Raw genomic sequence first — 24,111 nt, 5'->3', positions numbered from 1 at the left:
GCCAGAATGGCTGGTCCCTCCTAACCTAACCATTCTCACTGTCACAGGTGGAAAAAGTAGAGGACTGGGTGTGGAACTCCGCTTTTAAGCAAGCAGCTGCATTTTTAGGGAAGCAGTAACAAAATTAAGTGAATTTATTTGGAGGGCCCAGAAATCTCCATAAGCCAAACCCCAACTCCACATGAATGTTCTTTTTCTTGTCCTGCTACTTAAGGTCTGTTCCCAAGGATTCAAGAGTCCAGAATGGAACTGCCTTCCCTTAATCTCCTCTTTATTTCCCACCCTTCCAACCTCCCAAATAAATGAAGAAATAATAGAAAAATACCCAGAATCACTCCCTGTAAGAAAAAAATCTAAGAGATCATGGATCAAGTGAGTGTGTGAGGGTTTTGACTTTTTAAAAAATAATCTCCCAGAATATAGCACTTACAGACTCTTGAACACTATTAAGTCACCCATCATCATTCTCTTTCCAAAGCTAAATAATCTCAGTTTCTTTAACCTTTTCTCCCCGGTCCTATTTTATAACCTTCTGATAGTGTCTGTGTTGCTCTCCTGGACCCTGTCTGAGTTCCTTTTCAATTTTAGAGTAAAAAACTGGATGCTGTCATCAAATCAGTGCTGAACCCATGTGAAAGATGCTATAAAGAGTAAAAACACTGTTGTAGCCTGAGACATGTGGGCAGGGGCAAGGAGGGAGGGCACGTGGATGGGGGACAAGGAGAGTAGAGGATTGTAAATTCTTAAAAATAAAATGCGTGCTATAAATGCCAAAGAGCACTAGTGCTAATTAAACAGGCTTTCCCCCCAGAAACATCAGTGTGTGATATAAGACACAGGAAATGTGGAGGCTGACAACTTCCTTGTTAGCAACGGCCTCGTGTCAGCGGGGTTTGGGCAGCTTACCAGGAGGATGTCAGCAGCACAACCAGTTAGCTCACAGGCCTCTACTTACAACATAATCATGTCTATTCATGACAACTATTGGGCTATTCACCGCATGAGGAGATTTGTCCCTCTTGTCGAGGGCTTTCCAACAAGCCATTTAGAAACAAGTGACAGTGTGGACGTGGCCGCACCAACGTGTCCTGCCACAGACTCCTTTGGCCTCCATCGCAACCCTAAATTGCATTTAACTGAACCAAAGCTCTGTACAGCCTTCTACTGCTGCTCCCGGGAGCTCACAGCTTCCCAGGCTCACCTTTCTTTGAGCATCTGAGCCTCATGAAGACCTTTTCCCTGTATAGCCAATAGGACAAACAAGTATGCTCCTTACTACTCACTCTCTTCACTGTTCCCAGTGTATCTCCTTTCTCATCTATTTCCCAAGCTTACTAGTCGTATTCTAATTTTCCTCCATCCTCAACACAAAAGGTGAGAGGTGGACCATAAAGAAGGCTGAACGCCAAAGAATTGATGCTTTCGAAATGTGGTGCTGGAGAAGGCTCTTGAGAGTCCCTTGAACTGCAAGGAGATCCAAGCAGTCAATCCTAAAGGAAATCAACCCTGAATACTCATTGGAAGGACTGATGCTGAAGCTGAAGCTCCAATACCTTGGCCACCTGATGCAAAGAGCCAACTCATTGGAAAAGACCCTGATGCTGGATGCTGGGAAAGATTGAGGTTAGGAGAAGGGAGTGACAGAGGATGAAATGGTTGGATGGCTATGAGTTTGAGCAAACTCAGGGAGATAGTGAAGGACAGGGAAGCCTGGCATGCTGCAGTTCATAGGGTCGCAAAGAGGAGGACATGACTTAGGGATTGAAAAATAAAAGCAACACAAAGACATATACATGAAATCTAGAAAACTGGTCCAGATGAACGTATTTGCAAGGCAGGAATAGAGACACAGACTTAGAGAACAGAGTTATGTACATGAGGTGGGGAGGTGGGAAGGAGGGGGTTGGATGAATTTAGAGAATAGGATTGATAAATAAATACACTTGCTATTTAATTGCTAAGTTGTGTTTGCAACCCCATGGACTGTATGTAGCCCACAAGGCTCCTCTGTCCATGGGATTTCCCAGGCAAGTATACTGGAGTGGGTCACCATTTCTTTCTCCAAGGGATTTCCCAACCCAGGATTGAAAACGCATCTCTTGCATTGGCAAGCAGATTCTTTATTGCTGAGTCACTGGGGAATGTGTAAAACAGATAGCTAGTGGGAAGCTACTGTATAGCATGGGGAACCCAGCTCGGTGCTCCGTGATGACCTAGAGGGGTGGGATGTGGTGGAGTGGTGGAGTGGGGAGGTGGTGGAAGGGAGGCTCAAGAGGGAGGAGATATATGTATACATATAGCTGATTCTCTTTGTTGTATAGTAGAAACACAACACTGTAAAGCAATTATACTTCAATAAAAAAAATTATGCAGCCAAAAAAAAAAAAAAGACTTCATGGTAAGAATGTCATCTTCCAGTCTAGTCTTTATTTATATTGCCTCTAATTTATTCTTCATATTTCTCCCTCCCCCCTCACCCTCCATGCCCACACTCTCCACCCATTTTACACACACCCATACACATCTCTTCATAAAACCATTTAGGCCCTGATTTGGGCCTCAGATAAACAAATTGATCTTGTTTATTCTACAATTCATTCACATCTCTTCCCTTGAATGTCCAAGATGTATTTGTAATTGTAATCTAGACCAAGGTATAGATTATCCAAGCACCTGCACACCCCTCCCTCCAGGCTCTCAAATTCACAGGCCTCAGTGAATTGAAGGGGCATATGTAATCTTGGGTAATAACAGAAAATTTCATGGAAATCCCCAGGTGTTACAGGGAGCATAAACTAAAAATGTATCAAATAGAGCAACAAACACAGGATTTACTGGGAGAAAAAAGGTTATGGGAGAACCTCCACTTATTTTTCATGATACAAACAATTCTATTGACTTTAACTTTTCAAGCTGAGACCTTCCTGCATCATCCGGTATTTGATGAAGATGAAATGTAACAGGGTCACATGTCATGTCATTTATAATAACTTAGTATTATGGTTGGTTGGGAAATAAGACCAGGCATATGAGGCTCACAAATTTGCTTGCTGTAAATTTCCAGCACCTGTTTATGATACAGCTTTACTGAGAAAACAGCTCCAACAACATTATAGAGTGTGGCTCATGAATGTTATTAACCATTTATAGTGCATGTTACAAATTTTAAAAGGTTTTCAACTTTACAGACAATCTATAGGTTTATGAATTGAAAGCCACTGAAATAAATCATCCTTGGTAATGAAAGGGAAAAAGGGACATGATATAATTTCTATTTGTCAAGACATAATGATGTCACCATCCATTTATACTCTGCATTTAAAGGTTGAAGCTATTCAACAAATCTCTCCTCAGCCAAATACATCTGGTGCCTTAATGGAGGCCACAGCACAGGTTTCACATATCACCCACCAATTAGAACAGAATGTAAAACTTGTTTTTTCCTAGCTGAGCAATTCATTTGAACAATAACTTTTAATGTAGTGAATAATAGCAAGACCTTAAAAATGTAATCACTTTTAGATGATCTCTCTGAGTAGTTTGCAGATTAAACACATTTGCTTCTGGAGGTGCTATTTGTATCCCAAACACTGCTTTGATTTATTGATTCCATTAATCAATAACTCAGTTAATCATTAAAAAGACAGAATATGGGGCTGTTGGTCAAGTTTTACCTTAACAACATGTACCTATATACATGAACAGTTGAAGGGGTTGTTCACTGCTCAAAGAGGCCAACCTGAGCGCCAATATGGGTTGAAATATAGTCTTCAATCCAGAGAACAATCCTCATGCCGACATTGGCTATATTTGTCAGGGGAATGGGGCACATGGTGTCATACAGACTACTGACATCCTTTGTACTGAGGGAATATTGGATATAGGATAATCTTAGAAAAAACTGTCTTAATTCTGCCTTTATGGCAGCCCACCTGCTAGGGAGTACCATGCATGTTGTCACTAAGTCATGTCCAACTCTGCAACCCCATGGACTGTAGCCCAGCAGGCGCCTCTGTCCATGGGATTTCCTAGAGAAGAATAATGGAGTGGGTTGTCGTTTCCTTTTCCAGGGGATCTTCTTGACTCAGGAATTGAATCTGCATCTCCTGCATTGGCAGGCAGATTCTTTACCACCGAGCCCCCTGGGAAGCCATAGGTCATACCAGGCAACACTAATTCCTCACCCAAGACTCAGTGCTGGTTGAGTGTAAACTGAACGTGCCAAAGAGCTCAGTGAAAGTCCTGGCCTCATTTAAATTCTGTTTGGTGGTTGAGAACACCATCTCTCAGAACTCTTACAGGAGATTCGTTCTGATTGGGAAAATGTTTTGAGAAGTTCTTGAAACAAAAGTGGAGCTTAAGAACATAAAGTTTCAGAGAAAGGGGGGTGTTGCTCTAGACAGTAGAAAGGATAACTAGAGCATGGGCTGTACAAGAGAGGAAAGGCTTCAAAAGGAAAAGGGGGAAAGATTAGAGAAGAGAGAAAGGAGCACCACAGCTCACGCCTCCTGTTGTGCAATGTCACCCCTTCCTATAAACACGTTCCAGTCATCAGTAAGGTCTACAAAATTCATAAGATTCTTGGTACAGTCGGTTGCTTGCAAAAAAAATAATAATTAAAATAATTAAGTGATTCAATTCTGCTTCCAGGTCAAAATAGGCACATCAAGTGAGGCTGCAGGGACCAGAAAGACCCCATGTGTGTGACTTTGACTCCTTCCAACTGTGAAATCTGGGGCTTGGAGACAATCTCTCTTAGCACAGGAGGAGCTTCTCCACCCCAGGATTCCAACTACACTCTCTTTTACTAAGTGATAAAGATGTTTGTAACAAGTACTTCTGTGCTACGCATACATCACCTCATTTAATCTTCAGGTGGAAGATGGAATTATTCATTCCATTCTGCAGCTCAAGAAACTGAGACTTATACACGGTTATAATATCTGCTCAGAGTGACAAAGTCCATGAGGAGTGGAGCTGGGACTGACATTTCAGAGTTCAGTTCAGTTGCTCAGTCGTGACTGACTCTTTGCAACCCCATGGACTGCAGCATGCCAGGCTTCCCTGTCCATCACAAACGCCTAGAGCTTGCTCAAACTCATGTCCATCGATTAGGTGATGCCATCCAACCATCTCATTCTCTGTTGTCCCCTTCTCCTACCACCTTCAATCTTTCCCAGCATCAAGGTCTTCTCTAATGAATCAGTTCTTATGGGCTTTTCTTTCAATGAGCAAGAGTTTTTTAATTTCATAGCTGCAGTCACCATCTGCAGTGATTTTGGAGCCCAAGAAAATAAAGTCTCTCACTGTTTCCATTGTTTCTCCATCTATTTACCATGAAGTGATGGGACCAGATGCTATGATCTTAGTTTTTTGAATGCTGAGTTTTATGCCAGCTTTTTCACTCTCCTGTTTCATCTTCAACAGGAGGCTCTTTAGTTCCTCTTTGCTTTCTGCCATTAAGGTGGTATCATCTGCGTATCTGAGGTTATTGACATTTCTCCCGGCAATCTTGGTGCCAGTTTGTGCTTCATAGAGCAAAACATTTCACATGATGTACTCTGCATATAAGTTATATAAGCAGGGTGACAATATACAGCCTTGATGTACTCCTTCCCCAATTTGGAATCAGTCTGTTCCATGTCCAGTTCTAACTGTTCCTTCTTGATCTGCATACAGATTTCTTAGGAGGCAGGTCAGAATGTCTGGTATTCCCATCTCTTTAAGAATTTCCCATAGTTTGTTGTGATCCACACAGTCAAAGGCTTTGGCATAGTCAATAAAGCAGAAGTTTTTCTGGAATTCTCTTGCTTTTTCTATGATCCAATGGATGTTGATAATTTTGTCTCTTTTGGACTTATATCTAACACTTCAGAATCCAGAGGCTCTATTCTTCTTTTTTTCAGTAGTGGCAAAATCCACAACATTAAGTTCACCATTTTAACTGTTTTAAAGTGTACAATTCAGTGGCATTTAGTGTATTCATAATGTTGTGCAACCAGTATCACTATCTAGAGAACATTTTCATCAACCCCCACACACAAATCCTCTATGCTTAAGCAGCCACCTCCACTCTCCTCCCCCTCCCCCTCCCTCCAACCACCCAGAAATCATTAACCTGCTTTCTGTCTCCCTGGGTTTGCAGAGGCTCTATTCTTATCTGCTATATTGTACCCAGCACCCTGGTGAAATATGGAGGAGGCTTTAGGGTGCTCACAACAGCTCCCAACCAAGTCACAGAGATTAAGAGCTAGAGCTGGACAACAGAAGCATTGGGATGTATTGAGAGGGTAAGAGGTTGTCCTGGTAGTTTTACTTGTAAAACTACATTTTCAGTGCCTGGGTCTTTGAGTTAAGATACAGGTTAAAGATGTGAGGGAAGCTGAAAGTTGAAAGCTTAAGTTATAGAAAAGGATGAAAAGATTCCAAGCATCCAGCTTGGTAAATCATGGAGGTGAAGAAAGGAGAGTCATCGTTAAGTGAACAGGAACACATATGGAAAGGCTTTTGAGGAGAGAGTCCCTCCTCGTTATGGGAAATGATTCACAAAAGTGAGTGCTTTTAACAGTCACAATCTTTTTTTTTTTTTTAATTTTCAAAATATTATTTTGTTCTCCATACTGTACTGCTGTCTTAACAGCCAGGAATCACTGTATTCCTGGCTGCAGGAGGTACAGACTATGCGATGTTACTAGGGGAGCAGGAGGAAGGGCACCAGGCACTCGGTGATCAAGCAGCTAAACAGAACAAGACAAGAAGGAGCTAGTGCCAGGGCTTTGGATGCTTCAAAATGCACAAACCTCTGGAATTTTTAAAGTAATAAGTAAGTCTCTATTTCCTAGGTTCATGGATGGTCTTTGGGGTGGTCGACCCCACTTAGACCACTATTTGGGGTATTCTGAGAAAGGAATTACTCTATGTAAGCGTATGTGAAGTTGAAATATAAAACAGCTGTCTGATCTCTGGCCCAGGTGAAAGGTCTCCTAAGCTTTTTTGATTCCTCAAGAATCTGTCCCCTTGTTACTTTGCCAGGTTCTACTCTCTATTTAACACAAGCTTCAATCTTACAACACAGGCTTTCAATTTTTCTGGAAGAATACAACTCTCTTATTCCCCCATCACAGACAAATCTCTGGGTCCCATTTTTCTTTGATCCCTTCATCTGTAGCTACCTGCACCCAAAGTGAAAGTGAAAATGTTAGTCAGTCATGTCCCACTCTTTGGACTGTAGCCTGTCAGGATCATCTGTCCACGGAATTCTCCAGGAAAGAATCCTAGAGTGAGTCACCATCCCTTCTCCAGGGGATCTTCCCAAGGGGTTGAATCCAGGTTTCCTGCATTGCAAGCAGATTCTTTACCATCCGAGCTACCAGGAAAACCTCACTTTCCTCCCTGCACCTACCTGCTGCAAATTAGCCTAAGCAAGCAGTTTTCACCTAGGAGTCAGGGAAAGGAATACTGTGCCCAATAGATGTTTGAAGTTCAGGGAAAGAAAAGAAAAGGTAGCATCTTCTCTGTCATGATTTGGGACTCATTTTTGCCTCCACATAGGCAGGAAAGTGGACTATGTGCCTTTCCTCCTGTCCACTCCTGGCACTTAGGCAATGCCTAGCAGGAAAGACCTGAATGCCCAACTTCATCCTGTTAGTGACCTGAGCCTTCCACAGAGTGACCGTGATCTGTTTCCCTTTGCTCCACCAGCTCTCTGCCATACTTGCTTCAAGGTGCAGCTCTCAGCTACTTGCAGCTTAATCTGGGTCCCAGGAATTTTTCTCCTTTCTGTATTTCTTTAGCACATTTATAATCTATGCCACAAAATCTAGCATGCATGCATGCTAAGTCACTTCAGTCATGTCCAACTCTTTGCAACTATATGGACTATAGCCCGCCAGACGCCTCTGTCCATAGGATTCCCCCGGCAAGAACACTGGAGTGGGTTACCATGCCCTTCTCCAGGGGATCTTCCCAACCCAGGGACTGAACTCACACCTCTCATGTCTCCTGCACTGGCAAGCAGGTTCTTTACCACTAATGCCAACTGGGAAGCCCTATAAAATCTAGCATTTGAATCTAATTTAGAGCATGGTTCTCAATCCTTAATTTTAGCTCATATTTCTGCAGATAACAGTGGTTCCTCATAGGAACTGCTTTTGAGGGAGAAGGTGTAGGCTGAACTCCTGCCTCTGCCCATCATTGTGTGACCTTGGAGAAATCCTATAACTTCTCTTTGAAGAATAGGGATAACAACACTTGCTCCTTCATTTATTTATAAGCATCTAAAGATTTATGAGATTTATTTATGAGATCATGTGTGTGAAATTATGTTATAAAGCACACATGAACAATATACTGTCTAAATTTCAAGAGTCCGGGTCTTGTGTCTTCCAATTAGGTTGTGATTTCCTTACCAATCATCATCATTCAACTTTAAAAAATAATACAATATCTTTTTCTAAATTAATAAATTAATTTTTAAGCCAAAATATTTATTTCCAGTCTCCTTTTACTGTAAAGGGCTTCCCTGCATTTAAATGCTAACTTGAGCATGCCAAACAATTTGGTGCAGGCAATTCTTTTTAGCTTCCTGTGTCTTATTATCCTTATGCTAAGAACAAAATCCCGTCTTCTGTACAATACTACAGGCAGAAGAAAATACACCAATATGGAATTTGTGAATTGAGAGAGGCATTGAGATGAGTGTACCCATTATGGGGTTAAAGCAGGCTCAAGGCTACAAAACAACCAACAGTGAAAAGAATATTACAAAAAGGATAGTTTATATTTGCTAAAGGGAACAAACTTTTGGAGCCTTCTAGAAGTGCCTTTTAATATACAATTTATATGCTAATTGTAAATCATTTGAATATATTAGCTAAAGGAGGTTCCCCAAGGACCTACTGTTGGTACAATTTGTCCTTAAAAAACAAAGAGAGAGTTCAATACTTGAAAAGCCCATATCTCCGCAATGGTCTCAACAGCCTACCTAGTATGCCCCCAGTGCTCCACAATTTCCTTCCTTGTTCTATCGGCTTTGGCCACGCTGGCTTCCTCACTGTGCCTCACAAGAGCCATCTGGGGGTCTTGACACTGGCTGTTCTCTCCAGGTAGAGTGCTCTACTCAGGACTCCCATGACTAACTGCTTCCCTCCCTTCAAGTCTTTGCTCAGACATTCCATCCTCAGACAGGATACTCTGACCACACTACAGAAGTTGAATTTGCAGTCCTCCTTTTTGTATGCTGTTATTCTGCTCTATTTTTTCCATAGCACTGATCACCTGTTAAGACAATAGATAACACACTTCCTTCTTGAATATATCACCTCTCTCTCCCGGGCGGAATGTAAGCTTCACAGGCAGGAATTTTTGTTTATTACTGTATCCCAAGCACCTAGAATGGGGCTTCCGAGGTGGCACTCTAATAAAGAATCCACCTGCCAATGCAAGAGATATGGGTTTGATCCCTCAGTTGGGAAGATCCCCTGCAGAAGGAAATGGCTACCCGTTCCAGTATTCTTGCCTGGAGAATTCCATGGACAGAGGAGCCTGGCAGGTTACAGTCCAGGGGGTCACAAAGAGTCAGAACAACAGAGCACAAGTACCTAGAACAGTGCCCGGGATGCAGACACTCAGTACACTGTTTTGAATGAAAGAGTACTAAAGGTGCTTGGTGTCTGTAACGTGGGATTTGACATCAGAGATTCACCTGGAAAGAGAGATTTCCAAGGAGACTTCAGAGATCCTCTGGTGAAAAAACGAAAAACAGCAGAACAGAAAAACAATGGAATAGAGAACATGACAAACAGTAATGAGAAAGAGGAAATAGAAGCGGAATGAGGAAGGAAGGGGAGACCACAGGTACCCTTTTCCTCATGGAACCAAATTTTCCACACAATATACAGTTTGCTTTTAATTTTTTGTTTGTTTATTTTGCTCTCCTTTAGGCTGGTCAGCAAGGAACTGAGAGTAGAGCTGAAACAATCTAAAGGTTTCTCAGTGGCCTGTGAATTCCTGGAGGTCAGGGCAATTTGAGCAGCAGCCCTAAAAGATCTCAGCAATAAGATAGTTGGGGAGGATAAATTGCTTCACTCTCCCCATTCCAGAGGAGGTCACCCTCATCCCAAAACAGAGAAGAATAGGAGGAAGGAAGAATTGACCAGGTCTCTAAATGAGCCATAGCATTCATGGTAAACATCTTTCCTTTGAAAGTGAAAGTCGCTCAGTCATGTACGGATCCTTGCGAGTCCATGGACTAGTCCATGGAGTCCTCCAGGCCAGAATACTGGAGTGGGTAAACTTTCCCTTCTCCAGGGGATTTTCCCAACCAGGGATCAAACCTAGATCTCCCACAATGCAGGTGGATTCTTTACCAGCTGAGCCACAGGGCTTCCCAATATGCAGCGGAAGTAGAGAGTCTCAACCCCTGGACCACCAGGGAAGTCCTCAGGCTTCTCAACATGAACTGGATTTCATAGGGCTTCCAGAGAGAGTATGTGTGTGACAGGAGGAGGGAAGGTGGGGAGACGGGCATTGGGCTTAATCTGCCATTCTCTTTTATAGCCCATTCTAAACAGAATTGGATATTCATCAAAGTCTTTATCTGGACACTCATGGGCCTTGAGTAAACCAGGAAGTGATGTTTTCTATTAATAACAATCCATAGTTCAGAATGCCCATGCCAACATTTAGCCTTTAACTTGATACTTTGTTCTAAAATTTAAGCATGACCTTGGAGAAAAATTAAGGACTTAGGTTCCCTTACTCCAGATTGTATAGGATTCCTTCCTGGTTGCAAGAGCATTTGTTAACTTATTTTTCTTTAGAACCATAACATATTTCCTAAAGTGTCCTAATACATTTCCCAGATTCAGAAAGGAAGAGAGGAAGGAGGGAAGAAAGAGGAGGAGAATATCACTTATTTTCTTCCCCTGAAATATCATCCTCCCTTTGTCAGTTTCCTTTGTGGATATGAAGCCACCTCTGCAGTGCCCTGACCTTGGCCACACCCGAAAGCAGAAGCTTCATAAAGGAATAACACACTTGATGGAATCAGGTAGGAAGAATATATCAGTCATATTTCTCAAGTGAGAACTTAGTGAGATTCAGACTCAGCCTCCACTTAGCTATGCGTAGGTCAAGAACAATCCCCAATGGTTGGGATGTGAGACTGATATTTTCTTTAATAAAACACAGCAATGGTTAAACCATGATGATGTATGACAGAAATCAAACCAATATTGTAAACCAATCATCAAACAATTAAAAATTAAAAAACACAGCAAGAGACATGTTGGTTCCCCATTTCTTGCTGTTCCCCAATCTCATGCACTCATAATATAAGCCTAATCCTGTTACACGGTATGGAAGCAGGTTTTCAAAAAGAAATTGGATTTCTATTGACTGCCAGCTGATGAATTTCTTACTGCACACATGAGTCTGTGAGATGCTTCTTATGCTACTGCTGTGGGCAACATGCTGGGCACCTATGTTTTTTCAAGAGACAGCCACACATTGTAATATAATGCTTGAGGTTTTTATCTTTTCCTATTAGGCAGGAGTCATTTCAACAGGCTCTCCTTCAGAAGAGAACATGACAAGCTATATGACCATGTGTCCTGTACTGTTATGAGCCCCCAGTCACAGTGACTAGAGTTTCGTTAAGCACAGACCTCCCTATAGATTAGAACATATATCTTAAGCACCAATGTTAAAGTTAATGCAAAAGTTCAGAGGTGCAAAATAATTTAAATGTGCCCAAGTAGTAGCAATAACATCTCTAAAATCTCACCAGTGAATTATGGATATGTGGGATATTAAAAATGCAAAGCTAACTCAATTTGCATTCGCAATGCCCCCTAGCTGTTACGGGGAGGAGGAAATTGCTTTCTGCTGAATTCAAGGGCACAGTACTTAGTGCTGTATTTAAGTCAAGGAAGAAAATCATTCATTTTTATTCTACCACTTAACTTGTGCTTATGTAATCTGTCTGGCACTGGAGTCAGTTGTCTGATATTATTTTCAATCACAGAAAGAGAATATATAATTCAATCATTAAACCTTGATTTTCACTTGCTTGGCGATCTTCTGGAGTCTTATTACCACCAGTAAACGCCAGTCTGTCATCATTCAGTGTTCAACTCCAGGTCCATTTCTGACAGACAGCACCAGCCATGAGCATTATTATTTTTATTTTTGAGGAGGCGAATGAAGTAAGGATAAGGTTACATTTCCCCAATCAGCTGGGCAGATACTGCTGCTAAGCTGCTAAGTCACTTCAGTCGTGTCCGACTCTGTGCGACCCCATAGACGGCAACCCACCAGGCTCCCCCGTCCCTGGGATTCTCCAGGCAAGAACACTGGAGTGGGTTGCCATTTCCTTCTCCATGAGCAGATACTGCATTTCTTCATTTCCTCATTTCTTCAGTGAGGCTCCCCACCCATAACCCATCATTTGTCATCCATAAGCCACCTCTCCCCACCAGGGAATCCTCAAAGGTAGGGTAGACAGGCAAATCAGTAGCTAATATATTGCAAAGCAGGAGGCTGCTTTCAACTTTGTGTCTTCTCCCACCTTGTTCTTCCTGCTTTGCAACTAGTCTTTCCTTCAGCTGCTCCTTTTCATTTTCCCTGCACAGTGGCATTGCCTGCTGCTGTTCTTTCAACATAGGGATGGACTAAGAGCAACTCTCCAGGCAGAAGAGCCAACAGTGACATTTCTTAAGACAGAAGCTCAATTAAAAAACAAAAACAACTATGTGAAGGGCCAGGGTCTGTTAAAGGGGAATTATTTGATTCACAAATAATGTGGGGGTTCCCTGATTACAGTGAAAATGAGAGACGACACATTTTGGTGGCTGAGGTTGGACAATAAATCCCAGTTAAGAGAACACTTGGTGTTGGGCCATTACCCTTTGATCTTTGTGATTGTGTTTGATGATCGTATCGGTCGTTATGTTGCTTTGTTTCTCTTTCCTCCACATTTCTTTGTATCTATTGCCTCATCATGAGTCATTGCTTTTTTTAAAAAAAACCTATCTTACATAGATACAATATGACTGATAATAGTGGATTTTAAGGGCTTCCCTGGTAGCTCAGATGGTAAAGCATCTGCATGCAAGGCAGGAGACCTGGGTTCAATCCCTGGGTTGGGAAGATCCCCTGGAGATGGAAATGGCAACTCACTCCAGTATTCTTGCCTGGAGAATTCTATGGACAGAGGAGCCTGGTGAGGTACAATCCATGGGATCACAAAGAGTCAGACACAACTGAGCGACTAACACTTTCACTTTCTACTGAAAAAAAAATGTGTATAAGCCACACACCCAGGAATTCTGACTCATTAGGTAGGTCTGAGTAGAAGGTCTAAGGATCTGCATTTTTAAAAAGAACCCCTCTCCAGACTGTGTGCTGCGCTAAGTCTCTTTAATCGTGTCCGACTCTGTGCAACCCTATGGACTATAGCCTACCAGGCTCCTCTGTCCATGGAATTCTCCAGGCAAGAATACTGGAGTGGGTTGCCATGCCCTCCTCCAAGGGATCTTCTTGACTCAGGGATTGAACCCGTGTCTCTTGCACTGGCCAGTGAGTTCTTTACCAGTAGCACCCCCTGGGAAGCCCAGCCTACTCTTTATGAAACCGCCTTTTGAAAAGCCACAGAAAGAGGAAGATACTGTGTGTGGTGTAGTCTAAATCATCTCTCCACTCCTATCCCTTTCCTTCCCCTCCCCTTCTCCTTCCTCTTCCCCTTCTTTCCTCCTCCTCCTTCTCTTTCTCTCTCTCTCATTCAAACATACCTGCTTCAGTCCATGTGATGAACAGGTCAAGTTCATCTCTTTGTTACTGCCTAATGAAATCAACAATCTTTCTGGAAGATTGACATAACAGGCTAAAAAAAAGAGGCAGAAATTACTCTCAAACATCAAAAAGGCCCAGGGGATCTCCAGAGGGTGGCATAAGAGAAACTGAATTGGAAATTGAGTCTGGCTTCCTAAAGACAATTCCCCTATTTTTTTCTAACAAATGAAACATCCCTGGATTTCGTACTTGGTAGCTCTAAACAGAGCACTCAGAAGGATGAATAATTGTAATGGGCATAGGAAGAAAGGGGTTATTCAAAAGACATAGAATGTTCTTACATATTTATAATGCGTGTGAGCTGAAAACCAGGTGAGACGGACTAATTGGGGGCAAGAGAAGAAGGGGACGACAGAGGATGAGATGGCTGGATGGCATCACTGACTCCATGGACATGAGTCTGAGTGAACTCTGGGAGTTGGTGATGGACAGGGAGGCCTGGCGTGCTGCGATTCATGGGGTTGCAAAGAGTCGGACACGACTGAGTGACTGATCTTATCTGATCTGATAGACAACAAAAAGCCCATTCAGTCCTTGGAATTTCAAGCTCAGTCTCTGGTCAGATAATATTTTAAAAATCAGAATTCAGGCTATTGTTTTGAAAAATACATCAGATAGAAATAAGAGCAGGCAAATGAGAGATTTATAATACCCATGGTACACAGCTCGTAAATTGACTGCCCTTGTTATCTCTGCAGCAGGAGAAATGGGGAAATTCTGAAAACCCCAGAAGAAATAGGCAGGATGTCTAAGTTAAGAATGCAAGGAGGAGAGGACTCCCTATTAAAACAAAACACTGCCCCCCTTTGCCCCGCACATATCATAACTTACCTGCTTTATTCATTCTAGCTGGGCTTCTCTAGGTGATTTATTAGTTGGTCTGAATTTAGCACAGAAGGATAGACAACTAGAAAGTGGTTCCCCACAGTATATTTCATGAATCTTACTTTCCTCTTAAAATTCACACATTGTGATTCCCTGTGTTATCATTGTCTTGTCCCAGACATAAGCAGCTTCCATTATAATTATGAGAGCCAAGTCTGGATGAAAGCTCCTTATCATTGATTTTAGCACAACTAAAACCAAATGAAATCTGTCCCTCCTTACCACAAATTTATGAAATAATAAGGGGCTTCATTAATTCAAAACTACAGAACCCTTTGAGCATACCTACTGCTTTCCTTTTTCCAGGTCTAATGTGCCTTTTGCAAAGCTGGAGGCTGGGGGCAACAATCTTAACTCTTCAGGTGAGAAAATATTCTCTCCTTACAGGAAGGACTCTGTCCCCATGGGTCTAACAACATACCAAAACCATAACAATACAACATCATGGTGTCCGTACAATGGGAATTATATACGTACAGTAATGGGACAGTCGTGCCATCTCAAAGGAAAAGAAATGGTTTAGATCCATGATACAAGCTGGGATGATAAATCAGAATGCTGCTAAAGATAGGGCAGCATAATATGGAAGCTAGCCCAAGGGGAAACCATTAAAACATAGATAACACTGGGTTAAAGCTACAGAAAAATGAAAAGGGAAAAACCAAACTGTTTAAACATTAAACATTTGTTTAAATATTAAAGTAAAGTTAGGATGACAGCAAAATCGATATTAAATCAGGCCTGGAAACTTTTATGACCTCAAACCCTGGGCTTCCTAACTGCTAGTGTCATAAATGATGTCACTTTTCAGCATAGTCGTGGCTGCCAGCAGGCAGGTCAGAAATGCCAGCTTTCATTTAAATTGTCCATTTGTGATGTAATTTAGCATTTACTCCCAGGGACAAATGTCACCACTCTCTGGGCACCAGCCCCTGAAAGTGCTGCTGTAAGCAAAATACTTCCCCTCCTAATTCCATTCTGCCCCCAGGAGCATGGTTTCCAGAGAGGCCTGTGAGTTCTTCTGGGTTTGAACAAAGATTTGAGGACCATATAAATGAGTTAAGACTCTTTTCCAGTTGTGAAGACAGAGATTTTGAGGAAACTCTGTGGGATGAAAGGAAAGGGAGCTGTGGAAAGCTGTACCTGCTATAGAACATTTCATGAGCAGGCTGGGATTGGAGGCCTGTGATGTGGACACATTGGGTTTCAACCAGGGGCAGCCTTGATGTACCAGCTGCACAAGGGAACTTGCTGGAAAGATGGACTTCTTTTGTTCCCAACCTCAGCCCCTTGATTCTTAGTCCCATCTTCCTCCTCTCTCCAAGTACCTCCCCAGGCCCTGTTATGTTGACTTCTGCAGGCTAAGTTGCTTCAGGCATGTCCAACTCTTTGCAACCTAGTAGGGTAGCCTGCCAGGCTCCTCTGCCCAGGGAAATCTCCATGCAAGAATACTGGATTGGGTTGTCATTTCCTTCTCCAGGGAATCTTCCCAACCCAGGGATCAAACCATGTTTCCTATGTCTCCTGCATTGTAGGCAGATTCTTTACTGCTAATGCCACTTGGGAAGGCCCTTGAAACACAGAAGGACCTGCTAAAATGCTAACATGCTCTGGGAAGAGCATCATCAGCCTTTCCCAGGTCTGTCTTGTACAGGTGCTGGAGTCCCTTGAGGCAGGACTGTCTGCAGCAGGGGTAGCTGGCTCCAGTAAGTGAAGGTGGACCTGCTTTACAATCTTCACATACAGTTTCAACAGAACATAACATGGGATTCTTCAGTTAAGGTGGTCCAGTCACACCCTGGAGATGTGTCATTTAACTAAGTGGGCACTCATTAAGGTCCTACTAGGGTGTGAAGAAGGCTGAGTGCCGAAGAATTGATGCTTTTGAACTGTGGTGTTGGAGAAGACTCTTGAGAGTCCCTTGGACTGCAAGGACATCCAACCAGTCCATTCTGAAGGAGATCAGCCCTGGGATTTCTTTGGAAGGAATGATGCTAAAGCTGAAACTCCAGTACTTTGGCCACCTCATGCGAAGAGTTGACTCATTGGAAAAGACTCTGATGCTGGGAGGGATTGGGGACAGGAGGACAAGGGGACGACAGAGGATGAGATGGCTGGATGGCATCACTGACTCGATGGATGTGAGTCTGAGTGAACTCCGGGAGTTGGTGATGGACAGGGAGGCCTGGCGTGCTGCGATTCATGGGGTCGCAAAGAGTCAGACATGACTGAGCGACTGAACTGAACTGAACTGAGGGTAGAACAAAGGAAAGATAAAATTTGGAGCAAGTGAGTGAGTGTGTTGTGTGCATGTATGAATGTTTGGAGAAATGGTGAAAATGAGAGATTAGTTTGCTAGGGTTCCATAATAAAATACCATGCACTGAGTGGCTTAAACAACAAAAATTTATTGTCTCATAGTTCTGGAAGCTGGAAGGCAGAGATCAAGGGGGCCCCAAGGCCGTGCTCCCCCTGAAGGCCCTGGAAGAATCTGTTCCAGGTCTCTCTCATAGTTTCTGAAAGTTCCTTGGCTGGTGATAGCATAACTTCAATTTTCATATGGCATTTTCCCTGTGTGTCTGTGTCCAAATTTCCCCTTTGGACAAGAAAACTAGCCATGTTGAATTAGAGGCCCACCCTACCCCAGTGTGACCTCATTGTAACTAATTACATGTGCAAAAATATCTCCAAAAAAAGTCACATTTTGAGGTACTGAGGATAGTTATGACTTAACATATGAATTTGAAGGGATACAATTCAACTTGTAACAGAGACAAACAGGGGTAGAAATCAGCAAGGAACCAAGTAATGAAAACCATAGAGAATGACCTTGAGCCCTATGGGAGCAACGTGTGGTGAGTAAGCAGGGAAATCAAAGACTAGAACTTGTTTAGGAAGGAGCACTACTTGGAGCGGAATTCACCCCGGTCATTCTTAGCTGTTCCTGAGACACCAGTGAATACTTGTTCTTCTCAAACAACATACTCATTTATTTTGTATTTGCGTTTCTACTGAAAATGGAATGACGTTCATTAAAATTTCTTAAAATTACAGGACCATGAGAAAGAGATCAGCGGTAAGAACTATTCCAAAAAGAAATCGGTGGTCAATGAATATTCTCCTACAGAGACAAAAGAAAGCACAATCAAAAAGTGGAACCAAGAGCCACACAAAACATGGCACTATGACACTGCCTATCAGTGTCACCTCACCCACTGCCTGCTTAGGACGGGAATCTGGAACTTCAGAATAAGCACAAAGAAGGATGCAAACTAAAGCAGTCCTAACCCACTAGAGTTGCAATTATGGAAGTTCAAAGTTACACTCGGAGATGATCCAGATTTTGACAAATGGCATAGAGTTGTTACACTATAAATTTTTTAATCACAAAAGTTACTTCAGCCCAAAATTCTAGAATTTTAATTTCGTTTTGCAGTTTTCATCTGCTTGGCTTAGAATAGGACTCTCCCTCCCCAAAGCAGATATCCCTACACCTTTGGTCCACTATAAACATATGGACATGATCCTTCCTGTAAAAGAGATGTGTTCCAATAAATGTTGGTTATAATAAACACCTCTGTTTTCTGTCTGCTCCAGTTCTGTCAAATTTGTGCTCACAAATGGAGGTAGACAAGGAAATTATCCAAGAGAGACACAATTGTAATTAGAACAGCATAAACAAAGCACAGCGTTGATTTTTATAGGTGGAAAACAATGTCTTCGATCCACGTCCTATGTAGCCATTTCCCTGGAGAGAATGTGCCGTTTTTATTTTCTCATCCAGAATATGAAGGCCTACTGTTTTGCTCTGGGGGCAAGGGTGGGAGGATTGTTGCACAGGCATTATGAGAAGGGGTAGCCTCCAAAGGCTTGTAAAAAGATCAAAGTTTGAGGGTTTTTTTTTTTAAGTATATACTCTGTGACAGCTTCTAATACAACAAGGAAAGGCTCTTAGGTAAGCAAAAGATGATCTGCATGTAGACTCGAAAGCAAGAGTGCTTATAGCCAGCTCTAGGAGCAGGTTGTGATGGTGACTTTTATGTCACAACACAGGCAAACTCTAGCAGGTGACGCCTGTGAAAGATTTAATGTCTGCTCTGTGGAAATGTTTCTTTTATGCAGGCACGAGGTTTAATCACTTTTGTCAACATTTAATAGATCCTATTTTTACTTACATAGAGGTTGGAGCAAATAAGAAAATCTATTTAATCTAGAGTTCTAATATATCAGGCTCTGCCTTTGAGGAGAGTCACAGTGTCCTTTCCTATCCAGGTGTATAAATTTACCTTATGACATTACTTGACTTTAGTGTAATAACACCAAATTTCTATTTATTAGCTGGGCTATTTTCAGTTTTAAGTAACTAAAAACCCAATCAAATTCATTCAAAGAACAAAAAAGCTGCGTTGGCCTGGTTAACTGCTAAGTCCAGAAAGGCAGAGTGGCTTCAGGCATGGTTTCCTTCAAGTGTGGATTTTTACTAAATTAAAGCCTTCCAGGTGAGCCTGATTGGAGAAGGAAATGGCAACTCACTCCAGTGTTCTTGCTTGGAGAATCCCAGGGATGGGGGAGCCTGACGGGCTGTCGTCTATGGGGTCGTACAGAGTCGGACACGACTGAAGCGACTTAGCAGCAGCAGCAGGTGAGCCTGAAGCACCCAGGACAGAAGCATCACCCTGGAGTGTGTGATCCTGGGGACAGTTTGGAAATGGAAACTGTTACTTAAACACTGGCCAAAGGTCTTTTCTCTCTTTAGCTGGAGCAGCAGAGGAGTTTTTTTTTTAAGTAGTAGCTGATTTCAATGAACGAACACAGAGCAACTGCAGCAAGTCTGTCACCTTATCAAACCCCTGATGAGTCACTGAATCACTCAAAGACATGTATTTTCAGCAGTGTAAGTTTCCTTTTCAAAGAACTTTAAAGACAGCATTTGATATAAAGAAGTAACACCCATCGTGATAATACTGAACTTGCATAATTTGTTTTGGACTTCAAGTTGCCTGTGTGTGTGTGTGTGTGTGTGTGTGTTAGTCGCTCAATCATGTCCAACTCTTTGCCACCCCATGGACTGTAACTGCCAGGCTCCTCTGTCCATGGAATTCTCCAAGCAAGAATACTGGAGTGGGTAGCCATTACCTTCTCCAGGGGATCTTCCCAACCCAGGGATTGAACCCAGGTCTCCCACATTGCAGGCAGATTCTTTACCATCTGAACCAACAGCGAAGCCCTAAAGTTGCCCTTGGATTCCTCAAAAAAATCCACCTAACCCCCTTACATTCAGAAGAACCTTGAGCCCTTCAGAAGGCTCCAGGTCACAGCTGTGCTCTATCTGCACTGCCCCACAGACCGAGCACACCCCTGCTGACAACACTGAACACTCAGTTTCATCTCAGCTGTGGCAAGGATGCTCCGATGGCCCACCCCCAAAGCCATGATGGTCTCTTCTGTTATCCTGTCCGTGAGGATGCTGGTTTCCCATTTCACACATCGAAGTTCTCATGTGGTTCAGGCTGGAGGCTGAGTGTAGGTGGTTTCCAGGAAAGAAAATGGGACATGCAGCAGATGACTCTGCTATACAAAGCCATGAAGGAAAAGGATCAATGTCCCAGGAAGTCTGGTGGTCTCCTCATCTCCTTGATCCCCTAACTAAGAAGGACAGATGACAAGGAACGCTGTTCCCCCTTTGGCTGAAGGATGGGGCCTGGAGACTGCTGAACCGAAGATAAATTCCCTCTGTCCCCCAACCTCAGCCACCTTACAACCCCGATTGCCCAGCTGAGCCCAAAGAATTCCTCGTGGCTATAAAGTTCCTCGTAGCCCAGAAGCACTGGGTTTACAGTGAACCCTCATTAAAGTGTGCTCCTGCAGCCAGACTGTCAGTTTCAAAAGAAAACTCCTTTTAATTTTAACTAGAGCACTGGGCATCAGAAACAGTGGAGAAAGGGGATTCATTTATGAGTTTCTATGGCAGATTATGGGTTTTATTTGCTCCTTTACACCACTTTTCAGTCTGTCATTTTGGTAAGGTTAACCCCAGTGTAAAATGTTTCCGTAATTATACTCGGAAACACTCCCAGCCTGCCGCATGCCAATAAATGCCTGGAATAACTGTCAGGCTAAATGAATCCCATTTGGACAAAATGATTATTGAAAGTTATTTTAGTTCCCTATTAAGCAGTTGCGGAACAGAGCTGTAATCAAAATGTTTATTTCAATTAGAATTATTATGGTCAATAAAAAGCTCAAGTAGAAAGTAAACTACACTTTATCAAATAAAGTAAAGGCCACAGCTAGTTAAACTTCTTGTTTCACACGGCCTCTATCCTGGAGTCTGACAAGAGGCACATTATCAGCCTTTTCCATAGTATATTAACAGCTATTATAGCCCAACCTCTATCTAGCAGATCCAGAGTCACTTGCTCTGGGTGGACAAAAACCCCAATTCTTTCTTGCTGGTTACCATGGCTAGCAAGTGGGCATGAGCCCCTCTGACTCTGTAGCAACACAGTGGGGGAGCACCCCTCCCACTGAATGGCTGAAAAAAGGCCATGGGGGTTATAACGCCAATGGCAGTATTTATTCATTACCCTGTCCCCAGGACTGGCTGTACACAAGCATTCTCCTTACTTTAGTACTAATTTCTTTTCTTGTGGATCCCAGCAAAATGCTTTTTCTTTTTCGGTTAATGCAGTCATCCTCATCAGAAAGCAGCTTTTGGGGGTTTTCTGTTTGTTTGAGGAGAAATACAATAAAATATAATATAAAATACAAAATACAACGAAAGATTGTATTTCTATCCTACGAGAATCTGCCCTTGAAGTGAAAGTGTGGGTTGTTGTTACTGTTTAGTCCCTAGGTTGTATCCAACTCTTTTGCAACCCCATGGACTGTAGCCCTCCAGGCTCCTCTATCCATGGGATTTCCCAGGCAAGACTACTGGAGTGGATTGCCATTTTCTTCTCCAGGGGAATCTTCCCGACCCAGGGATTGAACCTGCATCTCCTGCATTACCAGGAGGATTCTTTACTACTGAGCCATCAGGGAAGTCCCAAAATCTTGGGTACACACAGGCAAATTACTTTTTCCCCCTAAATCACAATAATTTCAGTCATAATCCTCTATGGCTAAAAGTACTGTGTTGTTCTTATAAATTCCAGTGCCCAGGCCATACCCAAAGTCAAGTTAGAAAATCTGAAGTGGGACCCAGGCATCAAGGGTTTTTAAAGTTCTCCAGGACATTCCAATATGCAATTAATGGTGGGAATTCTACTCTAGGACAGTGGTTCTCAAAGTGTGGTCCCTGAACCAGCAGCATCAGCATCACTTTGAAAGTTGTTAGAACTGCACATTCTCAGCTTCCATTTGTTAGTTACTTTATCAGAAACTGGTATGGGGCCAAATAATGTGCATTTTAACAAGCCTCCTGGTGAGTCTTGTTATCTCCTGATGCTGAGAACCATCTATCTCAAGTCTGAGAACCATTTCTATAAGGGATCTTCTTTGAAGAGGAAATAGAGCCAAAGATGTTTTATCACCTACTCACATATTAAGAGAAGCCAGCATTTACCCCTAATAGAACAGGAGCAAGATTAATAAACCAACAGTGTCCACTGATTGTCTGCCCAAATGTTAAGACAAAAGATATAAAAAAGGATGCTAAAAGCATCTCTTAATTCCCAACTAGACAAGGAAGAGTCTCTAAGAACCATCATCAGAAAAGCCAGGGTTGGCTGAATAACGAGGAGCCAATGAATTCACAATCTACAATCACAGTGTGAAAGGAAGTTCAAATGGACAGAATAATAGGTAAGCTGGCTCAAAAGCAAAGCCTTGAGTCAAGTAAGCATTTGCTTCACCACTTCACTTATGTACAGCAGTTCTTCTGACTTCTCATTTCTAGCTTCCCAAGGTCCCCAGGATTCTCAGAGTACCTCAGAACAGAGAAGGGAATTAATTCATGCTGAGATCTAAATGATCAACAATGACTTTGTGTTCTTATATTTCCTTGCTTTATTTGGATATTAAACAACGTTCCTACAATATCGATACTTGGACACTCCTTGCATGCCAATTGCTGGTTTGCTGCTAAGTCACTCACTGGTCTAAGCCTTTATAAATATATTAACTCACTGAACACGCATAACAATACTATAAGTACTAGTTTATACAATTTCACAGGTGAGGAAACTGAGGCAGAGATATTAAGTAGTTGTCCCAAGGTCATGGCCTAGCCCCAGGCAGTCTGGCTTTAAAGCTGAACCATTAGGCTAAACATCCTCTCAGAACAAGTGGGCTTTTCAGACATGGAACTCGTGGGCTGGAAGATGTGGGGGAGGAGCTCTGTAAGAGCTATTCTCTCACATTAGCTAACTGCCAATTCTATTTAAATATCAAGTCAGATTGGCCATATCTTTCCCACTTTAGTGGTTTGTTCTCACCTTAGAAAATGTGTAGTGCCAGTCTTGTCTTCATAAACTTATCCTGTTCCAGCTATTTCCCTACATATTAGACTAATCCAGATAAAAATTCTGAACTAACTACTTTAGAAGGATTTGCTTTTCTTAGAAAATTATGATCCAAGTCTAGGGCTTCCAAGACATAGTTCTTCAAACTCAGAAGCATCACAGAAGGAGCAGGTTGTGAAGCCCAACATCATCTCCTCTGAACAGAGCTGTCTTGGCCTGAGTGGAGGAAGAGAATAAGGTTTGAATTTTTTACTCCTACTTTTCTCCCCTTAAGTCTTTGTTAAGTCTTTTTTTCAGAGAAGGCAGTGGCACCCCACTCCAGTACTCTTGCCTGGAAAACCCATGGACAGAGGAGCCTGGTAGGCTGCAGTCCATGGGGTCATGAAGAGTCAGACACGACTGAGTGACTTCACTTTCACTTTTCACTTTCATGCACTGGAGAAGGAAATGGCAACCCACTCCAGTGTTCTTGCCTGGAGAATCCCAGGGATGGTGTCGCACAGAGTCGGACACCACTGAAGTGACTTAGCAGTAGCAGCAACAGCAGTAGTCTTTTTTTCATGAAAGTGTTGAATTTGACAGAGGCATCACGTTCTGGCTTATGGAAAAATCTGTCAAAAAGAGACACAGTTCAATTTCACCCCATGTCTAAAGACCATGGAATCCAGTGGTTCATTGTTACCCCATAGAGTGCTTACTTAAGTATTGCACATCAGCATCTTCTTAGCAAAAGACTTCTTGAACTGGCTGGGGATGAGCTGGGGAAGGGCTGGGGTGGCAGCTCTGAGTAATCTTCAATTTTTATCCCTTGACACTTTAATTAAGATAATTTAACAGCCTGTTAAGCACAACATGCAGAATTTCCCACTAGAAGCCAATGAGGAAAGAGTCTTGGGGAACGGAGAGATAC

The 24,111-nt window shown here is 42.5% G+C and overlaps 1 long non-coding RNA gene across 3 annotated transcripts in view; it reads right to left on the bottom strand.

Annotated features, from left to right (window-relative positions):
• Positions 1–18,875: 18,875 nt before the first annotated feature.
• Positions 18,876–24,111, bottom strand: part of LOC147374085 (uncharacterized) — a 103,499-nt gene continuing 98,263 nt past the window's right edge. Inside the window, exons 3-5 of one of the 3 annotated variants that reach the window (XR_015163181.1) lie at positions 23,175–23,417; positions 21,364–21,461; positions 18,876–19,427 (exon numbers count right to left, since the gene is read on the bottom strand). This is a non-coding gene — a long non-coding RNA (uncharacterized LOC147374085). The remainder of the gene's footprint in view (positions 19,428–21,363; positions 21,462–23,174; positions 23,418–24,111) is intronic. The other 2 variants (XR_015163180.1, XR_015163182.1) reach the window with 2 other exon arrangements.

The sequence above is a fragment of the Bos grunniens genome, chromosome 4, assembly GCF_055505025.1.
Source record: "Bos grunniens cultivar Pamir isolate PY7600 chromosome 4, Bosgru_T2T1.0, whole genome shotgun sequence".
In the NCBI taxonomy this organism is placed as follows: domain Eukaryota; kingdom Metazoa; phylum Chordata; class Mammalia; order Artiodactyla; family Bovidae; genus Bos; species Bos grunniens.
Note: the sequence above shows the minus strand (reverse complement) of the source record. Positions and strands in the feature narration are given on the sequence as shown.